This window comes from Halichoerus grypus, chromosome 6 (genome assembly GCF_964656455.1).
Source record: "Halichoerus grypus chromosome 6, mHalGry1.hap1.1, whole genome shotgun sequence".
Taxonomy (NCBI): Eukaryota; Metazoa; Chordata; class Mammalia; order Carnivora; family Phocidae; genus Halichoerus; species Halichoerus grypus.
In genome coordinates this window covers 162,809,478-162,824,464 of record NC_135717.1, presented here as the reverse complement: position 1 = coordinate 162,824,464, position 14,987 = coordinate 162,809,478, and the positions used below count along the sequence as shown (strand labels likewise).

The following is a 14,987-nucleotide window of genomic DNA, read 5'->3' as shown; positions in this document are numbered from 1 at the left end:
TTTTACAGATGAGAAAACAGAGGCTCAGAGAGATTAAATAATTTGGTTTTGGTCACACAGCTCCTAAGTGGTAGAGTGCGGTTCAAATTCACTCTTGAGTGAGTGCCAAAATGCATGCTCTTCCCATACTGCTAGGATTTTATAGGATTTCCACCCTCCTGGGAGCAAAGATCTACACAGGCAGCTTGATTCTTATGATGGCTAATTTTATGTGTCAATGTGACTGGACTGCGGGATGCTCAGATATTTGGTTAGCTATTATTCAGAGAGTGTCTCTGAGGGTGTTTCTGGATGAGATTAACATTTGAACCGGTAGACTGAGTCAAGCAGATTGCCCTCCCAATGTGGGTGCCTCATCCAGTCTTTTGAAGGCTTGAATAGCACATAAAGGCTGAGAATTCATTCTTGCTGCCTGTCTTTGAGCTGGGACATCAGTCTTCTCCTATCCCTGGACTCGGGGTAGAATTTACACCATCAGCTCTTCTGGCTCTCAGGCTTTTAGACTTGGACTGGAAGTACACCCACAGCTCTCCTGGGTCTCCAGCTTGCTGACTGCAGATCTTGGGACTCCTTGGCCTCCATAATGACATGAGCCAGACCTTTATTCTCTCTCTCTCCCCCACTTCCCCTTTCTCTCTCTCTCTTGATATATATATCCCCATTGGTTCTATCTCTAGCCTACTACATTCCTTTCTAATTTCATGGCAAAGATACTCTGCTTCTGATGAGGCCCAAACCTGGGCCATGGCATGGTTTGGTCAGCTGCTCCCAGCAGAAGACAGAGAGGCAGGGCCTGCCAGCAGAGTCCTAACCCTAAGGATGTGGTTCTAGGAAAGTGTGAAGCTGGTGCTGCCCAGAGAATGCAGCCAACCTCTTGAAGCCTCTGGGGGGTACCATCAGTTTGATTCCACCAACTGTATGACGGGTAGGCCCTGTGCTAGGGGAGTGGAGATACCAAAGTGAATGAGACACAAAGCTGGCCCTCATCTGGCTCACAGTTTGCTTTGCATGGATGGGCAAAGAGATCATTTCAGTACCACTTTACATGGGCTACTACTCCTTCAGCCAGGCAGCCTCTGCCTCCAGCCTCTGTAGGCTTGGCTTTGCCTGTAGAAAATCACCAGTTGCTGAGTGCCTGCTTTAGCATGGTTTCTGGCATCCAGTCGTGTCTGTGTGATCTATGCTCTCATGACCTTGCAGGTTACAGCATGTCTCCCCAGTGGAATAGTCAGTCACATGAACCAGCATGTCAGTTGGAATAATTGTTCATTCCTGAATATGTATGTTCAAATAGGGGACCACAAGCTAAGTATATCCTGAAGTGAAGATTCTTCTTATGTGCTTCATACATTGAAATTCCATCAGTTTGCTAGAGCAACTCAGTCCTTGTTATTGCAAAATACGGTCATAATTAATAACGGCAATAAAAGCTATTAATTTTAAATATAAGACAGTTATCAAACCTTTCAAGTAGTAAAGAGCGTGATGCTAATCTAGATATCTTAAGGGGAATGGTCAGCTAGATAAGTTTAAAAATAAGTTAATAGCCTTTTTGAGCCAACAAATGTTTATAAAGTTTGAATACTAATATACGACAGAATAATCAAGATAACAGATTAGGTTAGAATGCAGATGCTTATAGCATTACTTGGTATACTAGCGTTCATCACACTACTTAAATGGCCTTTAAGAATCAGATTTCATTTTTTTTAAGATTTATTTCCCGTTTAGGCCATGGGTCTTCTGAGAAAATGTTTTATTTAGAATGCTTCACTTCTTGTGAGGATGAGTTAAAAAAAAAATGACAATTTTGCCTCCTCAGAGGGGAAGTATCTCCAAAAGCATGTGAAGCAACATTTATGATAAATCCTCTCCAACCCAGACATGAAGAATATACAAAACAGGAAGAAAAGAGCATGAAGGAGAACAGCGTGGTACTCAAACTGCGTTTTGTTCCGGTGGGTCAAACCATTAACAAAAGCGATTTCAAGGAAGTCCTCTGCAGCTCTGAGGCAGCAGAGCCTTCGCTTTGGTTAGTCCCTCGCAGAAGAGAAGGGCAGCTCCCAAGTGTGACACCCACATCGGTGTCAGCAGCCTCTCTACTGCCACCACCAGCCCAAGGGAGCCGTGTTCCTCCACTACCATTGTTGAGAAGGTCTCAAGTAGTCATCGTGGTGACAGCTGGAGAGCACAGCGCTGAGAATTTACTGGGCCACACTGTCATGCCAAACATTTAAAATTCAATGGCAAATATTTTTAATAATAAAATGGAATAGTAAGTCAGTTGTTGATTGAACTTCAGATTTATGTTACGGACTGCTATGTTCCACTTTAGGGCCTCACTTATCTCGTCCCAGGGCCGCGTGGCCGTCAGCTCTGCGAGGTTCTGACCAGTAAGTCCTGACCTACTTCTTGTAGGTGCAGCCCGATGGTGCCCAGCCTCAGTGCCGTGCACGAGACTCTCACCTCCCCCCTGGATGCCTTGCTTAAGCACCCTGGAGCCCAGGGCAGATAATGCTCCCAGTGAGGAACACTAACCAACTGACAATGGAAGCTGGTAAATCAATTCTCCTTTTCTTGTGCCACAAATAGTCCTGAGACTCAATTCATATGTCCTCAGAGGATGGTCCCACGGCAGTCAATAGCCAGTTACACTTAGCTTGTACTGATTCAATAATGCATCCTGCCCTCTGTTGATTTTTAAAGATAGGTCAACAAATTCTCTAGTATTCCTCCCCTCAACAGACACAGTTTCATTCTCCTCTATTTGAGTGTGGATTGGACTCAATACCTGCTTCTAGAAAACAGAAATCAGCAGAAGTCATGGGATGTCACTCTCAAGATTAGGTTATAAAAAAACTATGGCTTCCTTCTTGGGTTCTCTGTTCCTGGTGGAATTGTGTCTCTGCCCTCCCCGCACAAATTCACATGTTAAAGCCTTGGCCCCCAAGTACTTCAGAATGTGGCTAGATTTGGAGATAAGGTCTTTGAAGAAACAATTAAATGAAAAATGAAGCCATTAGGGTGGGCTCTGATACAATAGGACCAGTGTCCTTTGTAAGAGGAGGAAGAGACACCAGGGATGTGTGTGCGCAGAGAAAACCATGTGAAGACACAGCTAGGAGGTGGCCATCTACAAGCTGAGAAGAGAGGTCTCAGGAGAAACCAACCCGGCAGACGCCTTCATCTTGGACTTCCAGTCTCTAGAACTACAAGAAAAGAATTTTTGAAGCCATCCAGTCTGTGGTCTGCTGTTATGGCAGCTGGAGCCGGCTAATACACTTTCCCTTTCTCCTTCACATCGCTGACTCTGGGGGAAGCTGGCTGCCATGACACATGAGCAGCCCCACAGAGCCACCCCCATGGCCAGGAACTGAGGTCTCCTGACAGCAGACCCGTGGGTGAGCCCGGAAATCTTGGAGCCCCAGCTGATGGTGTGAAGAAAGCTCTGAGAGATCCTGTGCCAGAACTACCTGGCTAAGCCGCCCCTGGATTCCCGACTCACAGAAACTGTGTGAGACAGTAGTGTTCGTTGTTTTAAGCCACTGAGTTTGGGGTAATGTGTAACACAGCAACAGAAAATTAATGCCCCTCCTTCCCTGCCTCATTGCCCTTCCCTTTACCGCTATGCCCGGAGGTGGCCCCAGTGCAATGGCATACTTGGCATGGACCCTCTGCCTCAGGTCCTGCTTACTGGGGAAACAGACTAAGACACTCCAAACTTTCATTCTGTGGTGGTCATAGTCTGCCCTGACCCTTGGCTCTGGTTGAATATTGCCTTTTAACATCTGACCATTTGGGATTTGGACAAAATGGGTATTTAGTGTATCTCTAAGGCATTTCATGATTCAAAGTGTATCAATAAGACACCTACTCTGGGCAGGGACTGTCTTAAACCTGAGATATGATAGCAAAAACAGACAGGCGCATTTCCTCATGGGGAGCCCAGGAGTTGGGGGGCAGCCTTCAGTCAAATATGTCTGACCTGGTCATGGCAGCCCCTGAGGCTCCAGCCTCCCCCAAGCGCATGGCGTACGTGCCTGGCAGAGTCAACCCTAGAACCTATGGTCCCTTCCTTCCAGCTCTTTTTAATGAAAGGACCACTCACACATGACACTGAAGACTTTAGTCCCTTGATTGTATAGTTATAGGTGCCTCTGTCTGCCTCTTTCACCTTCTAGTAGGTGTTTGTTGAGAGTTGCTATTTGGGAGGCCAGGTGGGACAGTGGTTACAAGCAGAACTCAGGAATCAGGCTGCCCATCATGGCCCTTACTCACTAACTATGTGACTTGGGCAAGCCTCAGTTCGCTCATCTGTAAAATGGGGATAGTAAAATTAATAATAATAATAAGTAGGTCACACTTATTGAGCACTTACTACATGCTGGGTCTATTTGAAGCACATTCCAGAAACTATTTTATTGAGATTCCATGGAAGGCCAATCCTCAGGGTGAGTCCTTGTATTGTCCCTATTTTAAAGATAATAGGACTTAACTCAGGGTGTTGAGTTGGGAGAATTCAATGAGTTAAAATTTGTAAAGCTCTTACAGGAACGTGGTAAGGTACACATTAAAAGACATCTCTCCCTCTGCCCCCTTGCCCTCCCCTCCCCCCACTTCCCCACTGAGAGCTGGCTTCACTCAGATTCTTCTCTTCTTCTTGTGAGGAGTTTGAGCCCCTCCAAAGGTTGCAACATAGGGACTATGAGTTGCCCAACGTTTTACAGCCTTGGTCTACTTCTCTGTGTCTGGCTCAGTACTGGGCACATAGTGGGAGCAGAGCATCATGTCTGGGCTGCACTTTTGGTGAAGAGTATGTGGCCCATGAAGCTTTTCTCAGATGTGCCTTTTTGTCCCTCAACTGACCCATGAAACCCGAGGGCTCTCCTGAATGATAAAGGCAGTGATCAGATTTGTTTTTCCTTCTGAGCCCAACAAATGGCTTTTCAGTGTGTCTGTCCCAGGTGGCCGGGATGTCCAAAACCATGTGGCTGTGACTGAGTCTGCTGAAGCCCGAAGCTGGCTGGTGTTCCAACTACAAACACTGCATTCCCCTGGGAGCCCGGCCCAGCCACCTCTCAGGAATGCCTGCCTTCCCAGTGATGCTTGGTTTTGACTCAACAGTAGCAGAGCCCTGCCTTGGAGGTAACACTGGGTGTACCATTGATTGGAGCAAAAGTAACGGGCTGGTGAGCTGTCTGCATGTCAAAGGATATTGGCTTCTTATAAGAATCCCTGCATGTGCCAGTCTCTTCTGAATGGGTCCCAGATGGAGCCCCACCAGCGCTGTCCCCCAGAATCAGTAAGGCAGACTTCACCCTCTCAGATGGGGCTACAATTTGAGCATCTGTCTCCCCAGGGTTCTGGGCAAAATCCTTTTCAACCTGAATTCTTGTTGGTTGACAAACCATGTACTGTCATCCCTGATGGATAGAACTGAGAGAAAACCTACCACCTCATTAAGGGCACAGGTTAACTGAGGGTGATTGATTTTCCATAGCTCTGAGAAAGCTTACAAATCCTTTGTATAAACACTCGTTTGACAGTGAAAACAGTTTTCCCTTCCTCTGTTGAGGGCAGCAGACGAGTAAATATTGACAAATGGACAGGTTTACTTTCCTAAGAACCCCGAAACAGGTAAATGGGACAGGGGAGAAATGCTTTGGTTGAGTCATTATCAACAGAGGGAAAACCATTCATTGGGCACCATCTTTGATGTGGTCTTTGGTGTGACCAGAGTTTTATGAGGCTGAGGGTGTAAGTTGGAACTCTGTAAGGCAGGGAAGGCTGTTCTGCCCTGACCAGGCAGCAAGATCATCTGGGCCTTTACACCCCCACCCCACCCCCAGGGATTCTGATGTGGGAGGCCTGGGGTGGAGCCCTGGCATCCATCCGCATGTTTACAAAGCTCCCCAGTGGCTTTGATGTCGGTGGAGGCAGTGAGCCTCTCTTAAGAGAAAAATGTTTGTGCTTAGCATGACCCTTGATCCCCAGCCATCCCCCAAGTGTAGGCAATGCAAAGATCCTACCTTAAGCTAAAGCTTTCAAAATGTGCAGCTTGCACATTGCTGGGAAGAAAGCCCTATCAGGTATAAAGACAGAGGCCCAAGTTGACTTTCACAGACCCTCAGAATACAATCCAAATCCTGCCAGGCCCTCCTGTCCCTTGAATGATCCTGCCTTGCTTTGCTCTCTCTCGCTGGGGCACTTTAGGCTGACTGTTCCGACAGCCCCTTTCTCTCTGCCCCTCCACACACACGGTTCCCTCACCCCCAGAACTATCTCCATCCTGCTCCCCATAAGGCCTTCTCCGAACCCTACCCCCAAATGGGTGCCGTGTTACTCTCTCTGCTCACACTTTGTTCCTTTCCTTATTGACCAAAAAGCCTGGCTTTTTGTGTATTGCTTGTCTTCCCCATCAGACAATAGGTTCATGGGAGCAGGTATGCTGTTTTATTCTAGCGTTGAGGGACTCTCAGAGCCCCACAGAGTACCCAGCTCACCATCCACAGTCCCCACTCAATGTGGGTTTATTTGGTGACTGAAAAAACCCATGCAGAGCTGCATAAACTCGCCATCTGCTCTCAGAGGAGCCCTGGGAACCACAGCTGATGTTTCACACTGGAAGCTGCTTTTCTAAGAAAGACCCATGGAAGGTCTGAAGATTGAGGCTGCATTCCTTCCTTCTTTCCTTTCTTCCTTCCTTCCTTCCTTCTTTCCTTCCTTCCTTCCTTCCTTCCTTCCTTCCTTCCTTCCTTCCTTCCTTCCATCCTTCTTCCTTCCTTCCTTCCTCCCATCCTTCCTTCCTCCCATCCTTCCTTCCTTCCTTCAAGGAAATGGCTTTTATTTATTTATTTATTTGTTTGTTTATTTTTTTTAATTTATTTGACAGAGAGAGAGAAAGAGCACAAGTAGGCAGAGTGGCAGGCAGAGTGAGAGGGAGAAGCAGGCTCTCTGCTGAGCAGGGAGACCGACGCAGGGCTCGATCCCAGGACCCTGGGATCATGACCTGAGCTGAAGGCAGATACATAACGACTGAGCCACCTAGGCACCCCCAAGGAAATGACTTTTAATTGCCGAATTAGGTTAGCATAGTAGCATGGGATGGCAGGAAAGACAGGAAGACAAGGAGTTTGGCATCAAACCTGATTTGTGTCCTGCCTCTGTTTGCTAGATTTTGGTAAATCACTTAACCGTTGATGTTTAGTGATATACTCTCAAAACTTGGAATAATTCCTAATTTTTCAGGATTAAATGATATTCTCAAAGTGAACATTTCTGGTACAGTATAAGAACACGGGCTAGGTAACATTGATGAGTGCGTACTATGTTCCAGGAGTGTTTCTAAATGCTTTGCCTTTATTAACCCATTTAATGCTCACAACAGCCCGGTGGACATTAGTCCCACTTTACAGAAGCGGAAATGGATGCACAGAGAGGTAGAGGAACATGAACAAGTGGGGTTCCAGGACTTGTGCACAGAGGTTGGACCTTAGCTGTGTTTCCACGCTGCCCCTCTGTCAGGGAAGACAGCACTCTGTATGTATTCCCTTCAGTTCTTTCCTTGCATGGAAATGAGGGAAGAGATGGGAGCTATATCACTTTAAGTCTTTCAGCATGAAACTGGCAGGTGAAAGCAGAAAGGTCTGTCCCAGGATTGCAAATATAAGTTGAGCCCGTGATGTCTTTTAAACTATTTTGCCGTAAGAGAAGTAGAGAATGTTTGAATTATAAGGGATGCCCTTGGACCCGTAAGTTATTATTCCCCCTCTGCCAGAGGCCAACAGAAATGCCCTCCATTGGCATTTGGCCTGTGACGGGAGCTCCTACCTGTGGGGGCAGCCCGGTGTACTTGAGCTTCCTCATCCTTTAGACACGAGGCTGCTGTGGGTCACTGGAGCCCTCTGCACCTGGGGCCTGCACCTGGAAGTTGCCTTTCTCATCAGCAAATGCTAGAAGTTCAGACTTACACGAGTCAGCATTTCCAAACATTTATAGCTCTAGATATTTCCATTCATGCTCGCTTTACTAGGCATTTGCTGCCAGTGCCTAGGTCCAGGGATGACATTTTGATTGGGCAAAGCAGCTGGCCTCAGCTTAGCGTTTCCTGTCTTAGCCTCGGGTTTCCATTGCTCAGTTGCTGACTGTGGCAGTGTGGAGGGTTTGGGCGTCCAGATGACACCTCAGAGGGAGGAGGTCTGCTTCCCCCTTTCCCGCCCCCAGGCCCTGAAGTCACTGACACCTTTGACACTATGCCTCATCCTTTGTAACTCTAAACTAAGTCCTTCAGACTCCAAAAGGCTAGGTTTTGATTATTTCATTCATTTCTCCATCCGTCATCCGTCCATCCGTCCGTCCATCCATCCATCCATCTATCCATCCATCATCCATTCATCATCCATTCATCATACACCCATCATAAGCACTTACCAAGCACCTATTGTGAGCCAATCCAATTCCGGGGACTCAGCAGTGACTCAGACACTCAGCTCAGGTCTCTAAGGGGTCACCATGTCACATCTGCCATCTTTTAGGTTGTACTTGCTCATGCATCATCTCCCTACCTCCCAAACTTCACGTACTCCCCATCTGCACAGATTCTGCCACATTCATATATAACTGGTACGATTATTTGCTTAATATTTTTCTTTAACCTAATCTAAAGAAATTTATTTAAATATAAATAATATAAAAAAACTTAAATAATTTATTTTGAATAAATGTATTTTGAAAGGAAGCTCTGTATCACTGGTAACATTATGCATTTGATCTTTGCGTATTTTCATAAAGAATAGAGTAAGTGCCTGCAAGGTACACCTGTGCACTACCTAAAACCATCCCAGGAACCACCAGTGGTCACTACACCACCCTGAGGAACTGAATTACTTCATGTTTCTCCTGTAAAATCACTCCGAAATAATTATGACGCCCATTTGCAGATGCAAACTCTCAAGTAAGGTGATTCTAAGGACAAACCGCTGGTAAGAGCCTGAAACACAGATCTCCTGGCTCCAAGTCCAGCAATCCAGGAGTTGAGGCCCATCAGAAGACTGTGAAATTAATTGTATTGGTTGCCACCAACATTTAAAAATTTTTTAAAAATTAAATAGAAAATAATAGAGCACAGACTATCTTAGAGTATATCACCCTAAGTAGGGTTAGGTATGGCTTTGTGAAGCTTGACCATGTAATAAAATGTATATCTTTACTGTGGGGGTTAGGGTCAGACCTGTTTGAGAGTTACTGCTCTGCTTTGCCATGCTTTTTGAAAATGGGGCTACCTTGTAGGAACTACAGTGGGCAAGGACTGCTGCTTTACAAAACCCCGGGCCTGCCATTCGCATCATCATCAATCTGCGCCACTGCTTGCTTTTATAAAGAAAGTTTTATTGGAGCACAACCATGCCCGTTCATTTACATTTTGTCTATGGCTGCTTTCCCATTACATAAAAATGCATGATGTCCTATATTTTATCAAACTACCCTAGCTGTAACAGCAAAGCTGAGTAGTTGTGACAGAGGTCAAATGGCTCACCAGGCCAAATTATTTATCATTTGGGCAGAAAATGTCTGCCCATCCCTGATCTGTGTGAATGGCTCTCTCTGGAATTGTGCAGTGCCCAGACTGTGCAGCTGTATGTGGCGGTACTGCAGCCAGCCACTGGCTCTTGGCAGCTGCACTTCCTTCCAACTTCTGATTCTTCCATTGCGTTTCAGTGTTTGCTTCCCTTCAGGGCTCCGAACCAAGGTTGTGTGAACAGAAAGAGCTGAGCTTTCCATCGTAGGAGCTTTCCTGCTAATCTCTCCCAGAACTGCCCTTTATCCCTGCTCCTGGCTGCCCCCATCACCACTGCTACTCTTCCCAAGCCTCGGGCCCCCTAGGATATATGAATGGAGGCCTTTGGACCCTTTCTGTAATAAACCCTGAGTGACACCCTTAAAAAGAGGAGTGGGGTTTGGGAATAATGTGAAAAACTGTGAAATTCTCCCAGTGTGAGGGGCCCAGCCCAGTTTTGGACAGTGAATCATGGCCTTGGCCAAGATGTTCTCATTATAATCTCTGCTGACCTCCTTGGAGGAGTGAAAGCTGTTGCCTGCAAAAATAGGCAGCTTCTCAGCCTCCTCTGCCTCCATGGCCCTGCCTCACTCCCTGGTGGTCTGATTCTGCACACTCCCTCTATTGCTCTGTCTTCTTCCTGAGCCACTGCTTATCTCAATTATTGGAGACAGGAGCCCAATCTGAAGCTTACCTATATACAAGAACTAGAATGATGGAAATGATAGCTCAGCCCCATTTTTATCTCCTTGTTATTTCCCTGAAGATCATGATACATTCAACCCTGGGGCCTCATGTCAAGGTGAACATCAGCCACTAGAATGGTCCAGAAGGAAGCCAGACTGTGGCCAAATGCCTGGACACTGGTTTAGGGGGCATGTTTGAGTGAATTGGGGTTTATAAAACATGAATGTTGGATGGACTGAATCTTTATTTATCATCATATATAGGTCCTTCATTTTATACTTGAGATCAAGGGATATAAAAAAAGCACCCAAAATCAAAATTTAAAAAGTGGCTACATGGTCCACTGAGAACTTTGATGTGATGGCAGTTAGTCTCTCCACATCACCCTGGGAAGAAATTAATGAGCTTTCTTTGTTTTCCTTTTCTGGCTTTATCATCATTGTCCTTGACATCATCATCACCCTCAACATGGTGTGGTCTTCATAACTAACATTTATGGAGTGCTTGCTGTGGACTAGTCACTGCGGTAAGCACTTTACACATCTTACCTTATTTAAACATCACAACCTTATGGGGTAGATATTATCCTTATTTCAGAGAGGTGGAAACTGAGGCATCGAAAAGTCGAGTCACATAGTAATATCAGACTAGTCCTTGACCACAAATCTGTTTGACTTTTGTGCCTTGTTTTTTTTCTGTTGTCTACTGCTGTTTTTTCTTGTGCCTACAATGTGTCTGACACATAGTAAGTACTCAATAAATATTTGTGGTATGAATGAATGTATGGAACCAAATTTGGTGCTCTTAACCATTTTGCTGGTGGGTCTCAAACTTGGCTCACCATTAGAATTTCTTCCAGAGCTTTTCTGAATGCAAAGGCTACAGGACCCTCTGCAGATTCTGAGATGAGGCCCAGGAATCTGGTTTTTAATACATTTCCCACAAGATTCTGATGAAGCCGGCTCAGCCCCAAGCTGCAGACAAAATTTGGCATCCGCCGCTGCCACGCTATACTGCCTCATGACAAATTTGCAATTTTTTAATACTTTTGCAGAACAAATAAAACCACAATTTATGTTTCACAATTCATGTGGCTGATCTCATGTCCTTCTGACAGACCTTTCACATTTAAGAATGTTACAAACTGCTTTCTTTTCTGGGATATCAGGACATAACATTGGATCTTGTAAGACAATTAGTCCTTCCCAATGTAGCCCCCAAAAGTCATAGCTATTTCTTATTCTCAGCCCAGTGATCTTTCTACTAAAGAAATTGGCCCCCTTATCCATTCTAGAGGAGAAAAGATCAGGGGGTAATTCAAGTGTTTTTAAATATGAGTGACTCTTAAGGAAGGGGAACTTGAATTATTCTAGTTACCCTTAGAGTAAACCTAAGACAGGGGCAGTCTTAAGTCTTGTTTTGCCAGGAGAGTTCCAATTTACTTCTATTGTCCTGGTATAATTATTAATAGCCCCCCTATTCAGTCTCAAACATAAATCTGGATTTGGACAATAAATAATACGGTCATTCTACCTAAGACCAGAAAGAAAAGAACTGTAAGAAGTTTCTGTTCATTACAAGGAAAGAATCTCATGAGACATGAAAGATAAAACCCCCAAATCCCCCCAAATATGCCATCAGGCTGCCAGTTTCGGGAGTGAGTTTCCTGTTACTGGAGGTGTTAAAACAGAAGGCTCATGGCCATTTGCTGAGGATGATGGAAAAGAAGTCAAGCATCAGTAGATGACCTTGGAGGTCCCTTCTGACTAAATGTCAGAGGACAGCAGAGTCTGTGGTGCCTGAGCTGTTATAGGACCACGTGTCATGCCCACACCCACATGGAAAGAAGCTGGGAATAGCAGAGCTGGTCCCTCTTGGGTAGAAGGCCATCCCATGGTCAGCAAACACAAGATGTTTTCCCAGTACTGTAGAATTGGAGAAGGCTCAAGGTATTTAGGATTTGGCTCTTAACATCACACCCAATTTCCAATGGCCTCTGCTGAACAGGCTGGGCAAATCCTCAGGCTGTGAGTGCACTAGATGGGGTTCCAATGGCCTCTGCTGAACAGGCTGGGCAAATCCTCAGGATGTGAGTGCACTAGATGGGGTTCCTTTTCTGGGAGCCAGAGCCACATCTGCTCCCATCCATCTTTGTGGAAAGTGTGGAAAGTTTAGGCCACCACTCTGCTCCCCACCCCGCCCACCCCCGGGTCACTGGGCAAATGTCCATTTGACTGACCTTTGGTGGAGTTTGACACTGGTTCACGCTGAGTATCTCAGAGTTGTGAAAAGTGTTAGGGAGTTCCCCAGAATTCTTCAGGGGAGTTATCACTTTCCGTCCTGCCCTGCTTCCTATTCCCTTACATAGTCAGAAACTAAGGCACTGGCCTATGTGAATTTCCCCAAGATCACACAGAGCATTGGCTGTGGGGCCAGGGATCCAAACTCAAGATATCCGGGCGATGGGGTGAGGGGAAGGCTAACCATAGTGCTACACATCTTTCCAGGTGGATCCAGAGGGGCAGAAGCAAACTGCAAATCCCTAGGCTGGGACACTGATTCTCTTCCTTCTCCTTCCTTTCAAAGTCAGTTTATCTTTCATTAGATTGGGAGAAAAATGAAGAACCCACTGGTAGCAGGAAGAAGCATGAGTCTTCTACGGTCAGACATCCCATGAGATTGATATTCAGTTATGGTGCATTTCCATTATTTTTCCATGGCAGAACATATGGCAGAGACTTGGGAATGCGCATGCCTGAGCCAAGGTTCTCTCATGTTCCATAACTATGTTACTGGCAGGGCTGTTGTCACGGTAGTTGGCTGTGCCCCAGATCTCATATGAGGTGCATCTGTCCCACAAATCTTTATGCCAGTCTTCATCGAAAGGAGGGCACTGCCATGTGCTCTTAGAGTAATCTTGTCCAAAGTTCCTGGTTTGGTTGACAACATCTTGCTCAATACAATTTATGTCATGGCTTAAGATAGGATGGCTGATTTCTGCCAAGGAACCTGGTGGCGAGGACTGAAGGAACAAGTCTGCGACATCAAAATGATGTATAAGTTTCTGCCGTGTTTAGAATGCAGGAGCTCAACACAGGCACTCCCCACAGCCATCTTGGCCCCACATCTGCCCTTCAGCAGGGCTCCCTTCCAGCCCCCGATGTAGGGATGGGGCCCCTACTTCCACTGACAGATGGTTTCCCCTCCAGCTTCCTGGGCCCTCCATCCTCCGGTTGGGACATTTTTTGCTCTTACAGAATTGAAGCTTGTAGTCCCCATGGCTGCACCAAGTTGGGAAAGAATGTGAAACAGGGTCAGAGTGCAGGTTCAGTTTTCGGACAGGAGTTGAAATGATGATCTGATTCCGTCTATTAAACACATACGTCACTGTTCTCACTCCTCAGAGTGAAATTTGAATGGCAGAAGAGAGAACAAACCACAGACTTGGAGTCTAACGTGCTTCCTAGTGTGGGGAGGTCTTTTACCTTAGCAGGTGACAGAATTAGGTTATTTTCTTCCACTGTAGATGACACTTTGTATTTTCAATATTTTATTGCTTTCTACGATAAAAGGATTATATGCTCGTTGTAGAAAATTGAAAACTACAAAACATTATAAAGAAGCAAAAACAAAACCAAAACAACCATGCATATAATCATGCAATTCAGAGTCAACCACGACTAATAACTTCACAAATAAATTTTGCCTTTTCAATGACATTTTTTCTTCATGCAAGTTGTGTTCTTAATGACTAAAAACTTGTTAATCTATATGCCACCTTTCTTCTGAACAATGCAAAGAACTTAGATTTTTTAACTCCATTTACTTCTTTCCAACCTATATACTACTGTTCTGTATTTTAATTATCTCTAAAAATATATGTTAAACCTCATGAGATGTTATTATTTTTCCTTTATATTCACTTAGTCTTGAATGTAAGTATTCACTTAGATTTACTCACATTTTTATTACTTTTGTGGCTCTTCAATTTTCCTGCATCTTTAACTTTCCTTATGGGATCATTCCCCTGTCTGAATAATACACTTAAGAGTATTTTTAATAGTGCAAGTCTGTTGGTCCAAACTCTTAGTTTAGGTGTGAAATGGCTTTATGGATGATTTCCCAATGTCGAGAACTCTTGGCTGACCATTATTTTCTTTCAGTTCCAGTTGAGCTTATCCAGTTCCTTCGAGGTTATCATCACCCACTGTGCTCTGGTTTTCATCGTCACTATCAAGGAGTTGGCTGCTCATCTAACTGTTGATTCTTTGGAGGTAATCTTTTTTTCCTTCCAATTGTATTTCTGACCTTTTATTATGATGTCTCTAGATTTCTTTTTTAAAATCATACATTGAGTTTGTTTGAGCTTCTTGAATCTGTATATTGGTATTTCATCATTTTGGAAAGTTCTCAGCCATAAGTTCTCCAAATATTGCATCTGTCTTTTTCCATTCTTTTTCCCCTTGTGGGACTTCAATTAAACATGTGTTTGGCCTTCTTACTATGTTTTCTCTCTCATATTCTCTTATCCGTGCTTTTCATCTTTTTTTCTTTGTAATTGGCTCTGTATTGCAACCCTTACCACCGCTCCTCTCATGTCTGCCGTGCCTGCTTCTCTTGTGGTTTATATGGCTTCCAAGAGGAAGTGCCATGCCAGTCCGTCTCGTGCTCTTTGCCTACTTGTTTGGTGAGAGTTTTGGTCTATGATTGGATTAAAAACTGGTTCTCATTTAGAGACAGGGAA

General features: G+C 45.0%; 1 long non-coding RNA gene across 1 annotated transcript in view; it reads left to right on the top strand.

The window, feature by feature from the left end:
* Positions 1–9,706: 9,706 nt before the first annotated feature.
* The window catches only part of LOC144382168 (uncharacterized), a 30,188-nt gene continuing 24,907 nt past the window's right edge, over positions 9,707–14,987 (top strand). The window contains exons 1-2 of the long non-coding RNA XR_013448608.1: positions 9,707–10,769; positions 14,407–14,517. This is a non-coding gene — a long non-coding RNA (uncharacterized LOC144382168). The remainder of the gene's footprint in view (positions 10,770–14,406; positions 14,518–14,987) is intronic.